The sequence below is a fragment of the Apium graveolens genome, chromosome 2 (genome assembly GCF_009905375.1).
Source record: "Apium graveolens cultivar Ventura chromosome 2, ASM990537v1, whole genome shotgun sequence".
NCBI classification, from domain to species: Eukaryota; Viridiplantae; Streptophyta; class Magnoliopsida; order Apiales; family Apiaceae; genus Apium; species Apium graveolens.
The window spans coordinates 193,285,636-193,292,139 of record NC_133648.1 but is presented as its reverse complement, the minus strand read 5'-3'; the positions used below and the strand labels follow the sequence as shown (position 1 = coordinate 193,292,139).

The 6,504-nt window shown below is 38.0% G+C and overlaps 1 non-coding gene across 1 annotated transcript; it reads right to left on the bottom strand.

Annotated features, from left to right (window-relative positions):
- Positions 1–4,684: 4,684 nt before the first annotated feature.
- LOC141710298 (small nucleolar RNA R71) lies at positions 4,685–4,791 on the bottom strand. The gene has a single exon (XR_012570825.1). It is a non-coding gene; the product is annotated as a small nucleolar RNA R71 (small nucleolar RNA).
- Positions 4,792–6,504: the final 1,713 nt, after the last annotated feature.

Here is a 6,504-nt window from a genome sequence, read left to right as displayed (position 1 = left end):
AGCTGAGCCGCCGTTCCATTTCCGGTAAGCTGAGCCGCCGTTCCATCACTGTCACCCCTGTTGTTTCCGCTGCTTGTTCTTTGGTTTACTTGTGCAAATATAGATACACACGTATACTTGTGTATGTATGTATATTTTCTTTGATGCTTATGAACTCTGCAGTGCTTATGTTAATTGCCGCCGAGTTCCTTTAGTTGCTACCTGTTGTGTGTGTTTTGGCCCGTGTTAGTTCTTTTCCGGCCCACACGCGTGTTGTGTGGGTTGGTTTTGCTAGTTTCCAGTAATTCAAAAACTGATGTGGTGATCTTTGTATTTATTTAATTCGATGATTACCTTTATGATTTCTCGAATTTTAATTCTTAAATTTCGAATTATTTAGACGAATTTAATCGGTAGGATTCGTGTTGGAAATCCGAAATAAAAGGGTACCCGCGAATTTTACCGCCGTCAGCGATGAGCCTCGGTGAGCCGACGGTGGATAGTGATGAACATTTTTGAGTCTTATGAATTAAAATATAAAATACGAATAATAATTAATAACTATAATTGAATTGGCATTTGGGAATTTATGGATTTCGATTGTTATTTTTGGTTTGTATAGGTGGTTGGGACTTGTAAAATTCGATGGTGGTGATTGTCGTGTTGATTTGACGTAGAATTGTTTGACGGGATAGTCCGATAAATAAAGGGAGTGTTGCCCGATTTCCGAGAAATCAAATTACAGAAATATGGGAGCGTATCCGATAATTATCTAGACGTCGAGCAAATATATATATATATAGATATATATAAATACTTTATACGAAACCTGATTGTATATTGTGGTGGAATGTTTTACCAAACCAATAACCCTAATTTCGTAAAAGGACAAGTATATGTATTTTGTGAAAACGAACATTGAACTGACTTTCAAAGTCATGAACCCTAATTAATGCGTGTATTATAATATTGAGAATATTACGAGTTAGGTTTTGTGAGCATACGGTTAGAATGTTAGCGAGGATAAGTCAAGCATATTCAGAAGTAGGGTATTTTGATTCTGTAGGTTCCAATCAAAACCCCGAGTATCCTGGTCGGTGCATAACTAGCAAGTAATAGTTGTTAAAGCGTATCAAGGAAAGTACCCCTGACCATATCTTATGGTTCAATAATATATGAATAATTGTTGATTTAAATTATGTACTGGAACAGAACGTTTAACTAACATACTCCCTATGTTCAAATTGTTTTGTTAACCTGAGTTTTGGGGGGAAAGTAACTTCTGAAAGTACCTATCTCTAAACTTTAAATAAAATGAAAATGTTTTGAAAATTGTGCTGTGATAGAATTGTTTTGAAAAGAGATAGGTAAGTGGTTTGGAAAACTGGATAAAGTTGATCAGATAATTGGATGAGCATGCGCAAGGGCCCGTAACGGCCATGAAGATAGCGTAAGAGGCAAAGTGGTTGCGCACCCTATTTTAACTACCAGCCCAGCGTGACAGAGACCTAGCTAGTCTCTGAGTTCCGGAACAAGTTTCATGGGATGGCAGATGGAGCCGTCCAATAGAGATAGCCTGATCAGCTATCTCACCAGGGATCATTCAATACATTTATATCTGAGCGGGATGTTGTGGTTCCCGTAACGGAACTGATGATTTTGGGTCCCCGTATCGGTATAAATGGTTTATGGTTCCCGTAAATCTCCCTGGTATAGGTGCCATTGGTAATGGCCGATAGAGATTTTCAGTTATCTCTTGCTAGAACGAGTCCGACTATGTGAATTTAGTTAGTAGGTTCCTACAATAGTTAGCGGTTGTAAGAGTATTGGCTTATATTATTAGTGATGCACTGTTACTTTTGTTGTTACTCGTTTTGTTGCATTTGTTGCTGATCTTTTTAAATTTAGCCACTCATTACAGTCGGACCCCAACTAAATGTGGATGGGAATATTTATTGCAGCAACATTTTCTTGACACATGAAAATGTCGCTACCCGGGGGCAATTTTTAAACTAAAACCATTTGTTATGTTTCAGGAGAATGTCGCCCAAGAAGAATATCCCATCCAATTCCTCTAATAGAGACTCTGGTGGGGGCCCAGTTATGAATGAGTTGCTAGATTTGCTGCACCAACAGTCTAACCAAATGGCTCAGCAGGAAGAACAATTTCAGCAGCAACAACAACAACATCAACAGTTTATACAACAACAGCAGCAATAAATCCAACATCAACAGCTGCAGTTACAGCAACAGCCTCAACAAAGAGAGGTGAACCAAACTGTTAGTTTTAAATCTTTTCAGTCGGTGAAGCCCCCAAAGTTTAAGGGCGAGGTGGACCCAGTTGCTGCCAGGATTTGGCTATAGGAAATAGAGAAAGCCTTTAGCCTCTCTCGGGTTGGTTAATCACCCAACGAATAGCCTCAGGACTGTAATCCACCGTCAACCCCCTCACCACAATAAATCCATTCTTGTCCGCCTTCGCGTTCGCATAGATTTCATGAACAACACTCATGGGTACAGCAGCGGGTCCCTCACAAAAAGAAACCCAACCCATCTTCAAAATCATCTCAAGCATCTTACCATCCATACCCGATGGCAGAAAACCCCTCTCCTTCACTATTTGCTTCGTCAACAGCTTCGTATACTCCGCTTCAGCCTCCGGAGTAGCAAACCTAGGCCTCATACCCCCAACATTCAAATAATCGGTGGTGTTGCTGCTAACTTGAGTCCTTGCTCTCTTTGGTGCCATTGTATTTGAATAAGTTGAGAAAGAGAAGTGTATAAGAGAGATTAGGTTTGAGAATTGAAAAGTATGGTGGAGATGATTGTGTATAATGTTAAGTGGCATTTATGTCCACTTATTATGTCCTACAAAGGCTTGATCTGGTGTTTTGTACTCGAGTTATTTGTGTATTTGATGTGTTTTTATAGTATTTTTGCATTTCAGGCATAAATAAAATATCCAGGTGATTTGGCATTATTTTGATGCTAATATGGTGTTAGGAATGTGTCAAGAAGATTGCTCATGAAAAGACTAACTCAAACTAGCAAGAAAAGTAGAAGTTAGGATTTTCTCCAGAGAGTCAGCGCGCCTGCGCTTTAGTTTATTCTTGTGATTCTTTGTTTTAAGTTGTAACTTTGGATGCTAGTTTCCTTATTTGTTGAACCTATACTCTTTTGTAACATACTTGGTTTTATTATTTATTCAGTATAAAGACTACATTTATTATACCATGTTTTCATCGGAACCTATGTTGATGATGAGTCTGATTATGGGCTAATCGTTATCGTGGGGTTCTAACGGATTTATTTATGGATTTCTTTAGTTAATTTGTTTCGATGCCTTAGTGTGTGGTGATAGTATGATATCCTAGTATTGGTTGTGCTTATTCATCTTATGAGTGTCGCGAAATTATATGATAGCGTGTTAATCTCTAATGAAGCAAAAGTGAACCTTAGGGTTTAGAACTTTCCATGCTAGCATAGGTTAATGTAATTGTTATGCATGATTCGTAGGTATTTTTAACCATCTTACTTGCCCTATGTAATCACGATGGATAACTTGTGCATTAAACCATTATGTTGTCAAATTCTATAGATATACAGGGTCTCAATATAATTGGTGTCTATTCAGCTTCTATCTCTTTTGTGGATGTCTGGTAGTATGGTATTCGTACAACGAAAGTTGGCATTTATCAGTTTTGTGTTATCCGATTAGTGTCATCACGATTGCATGCTAAGTTTAAGAACGAAAAGGCTATTGAATGAAGTATTTAATGAAGTTAGAATCTCATGTTTGTGTCATATAGTATTCAACTCTCTTTATTCTCTTAGTTAATGTTCTTTAGTATAATCTCTTAGTTAATCGTAGTTATAAACAATCTCAATTTGTTATTCTTCTTAGCATTGGATAATAACCATACCATTGTTGCATAAGTACATTGATTAAAATTAACTTAAACTAGTCCCTGTGGGAACGAACTAGAATTAATTCTATATTACTTGCGATCATGTATACTTACGTGAATATTAGCGCGTATTTTTGTCCTAACAAGATTTTGGCGCCGCTGCCGGGGACTCGGTGTTAATTTTTATTTTATGTCTTTGTCATCAGTGGTCGTTAAAGTTCATTGACTCAAACATTGTTACTTATTTCCTTATCGTGTTTCAGGTACTCTAGCGAGCGTGTATGTATACACGTTCTCGGTCTCGTAAGAGAAATCTGGATCAAGCTGAGGAAGAAGTTGTAGTAGCTAAGGACGTTTTCGAGGAAGTTCTTGCCAAGCAGAAAGTTGAAGAAGAAGCACTTACTGCAATGGGAGAACCAGAAGCGAGTCCGAAGGCTTTGATGGATTACTCTCAATCGAAGATTAATGATATTCAGTCTAGCATTGTTCGACCAGCCATCTCAGCTAATACCTTTGAGATCAAGTCGAGCACGATTCAGATGATACAGAACTTAGTTCAATTTGGGGGTTCTTCGACAGAAGACCCCAACATGCACATCAGAGATTTCATCGAGATCTGTGACACTTTCAAGTTTAATGGAGTTTCTGAATATGCTATTAAGTTGAGGCTTATCCCATTCTCTCTGCGGGATAAAGCTAAGTGCTGGTTACATTCTCTACCACCGGGGTCTATCACCAAATGGGAGGATCTTGCTCAAAAGTTCTTAACTAAATTCTTTTATATGGCAAAGACTCCGGCAATCAAAAACACACTTACTCAATTTGCTCAGCAATCTGGAGAATCTTTATGTGAGGCTTGGGATCGCTATAAGGAGATGCTTAGGAAGTGCCCTCATCATGAGATGCCTAACTGGATGATCATTAACTACTTCTATAATGGATTGGGTGCTACTTCTAGACCCATGCTTGATGTAGCATCAGGAAGAGCCTTGTGGGCTAAAAGCTATGATGAAGCTTATGAATTGATTGAACTGATCGCTGCGAATGAATATCGGAATCCTACTCAGAGACTATCTCAGGGCAAGGTAGCAGGAATTCTGGAGTTAGATACAGCTACTGTTATAGCTGCTCAGCTTAAGACTTTGACAATGAAGGTGGATTCTTTGGTTAATTATGGAGTTAATCAGATCACTAGTGTCTGTGATCTTTGTGCTGGTGCACACGAGACTGACCAGTGTGCTATTTCTAGTAAATCAACTCAGTTTGTGAGCAACTTTTAGAGGTCGCAGCAGCCTGTGCTAGCCACCTTTCATCCCAACAATCGCAATTATCCAAACTTCAGTTAGAACAATTCTCAGAATGCGGTTCAACAGCCTTATCAACAGCATCCAGCAAAGCAATATAACCCTTCTGGTTTCCAGCAACCGTAATATGCACCAAGGCAACAACTCCAGCTCCATCAGTCTAATAAAAACTCTGAATTGGAGGAGTTGAGGCTCATGTGCAAGAGCCAAGCGGTTTCTATCAAGACCTTTGTAATAACCCCAATTTTTGGAAATTTTTGAAACCCTTATGAATAGTGATTTTGCAGATTATGCTGAATAGGAAAACTTTTCATGCCACACTATGTAGGGGTTCTATTATTGATATTCTGAGATTTTATTAGTACTCTGTATGGTATATAAGTGTGTGTAAAGATCGTCAGAATCCAATTCCGAACACTTTGATTTTTCCCGGAAATCCACCAGATACAGAAAGAAGTGAGTATAAGGTAACAGGATAAATAGGATTTAAATTCATGGATTTTAAGAGGGGATCATAAAAAGGAATAAAATGTTTTAAGAAAGGTTAAGGAAACCTAAGTAATAAGATCCCGGGTATGATCCCTCAAACGATAAACGAAAACGAAAGTTAAGCGAACCGTATAACAGATCAACGGTCATTAGCCAAATAATTAAAAGCTAATCAAAGAGATTAGTGGGGATGATGTCATCAAACCAATGAGAAGAGGACAAAGGAGGGAGGGTGACATCACATGGTGACATAAGCATGACCAAGCAAGTGTGTTGTTGGATGATTGTGAGCCACACAATATTTACCATGGTAACAACCTAATTAACAAGCAAAACAAACACAAAAATCAAAAGCAACCAAAACAAAAACATTTTCTTCTTCCCCCACTCTTTGTTCTCGGCTTTTCCATGAAAAGCAAAAGAGAAAATTTCAAAAATCAAGCTACACACCTTCATAATTCAAGATGTTTGTTTCTTTAGCTTCCATAATTCATAACTAAGATGAGCCATAAGTTTAAGCTCAAGATTCCATGTTTAACATAGCTAATCAATTCATCAAAGTTCTTGGTGAATAGGGTTTTCAAGAAACTAACTTTGTGTTTTCTTATGTTTTCTTCAAGATCCAAGCTTAGTAACGATAGTTAGTGGTTATTTAAGGCATCCTAAGTGATTCTCCACTCTCCAAGGAAGGTATAACCCCTCCAAACCCTAACTTTACTTTGAGTATTAGGTTTGCTTTTGTTTGTTATAGTTCATGAGAGCATGATTCTTGTATGTTTAGAGTTTGGATGGAATTATAATGATTTTGGGTTATAAAATCTTGG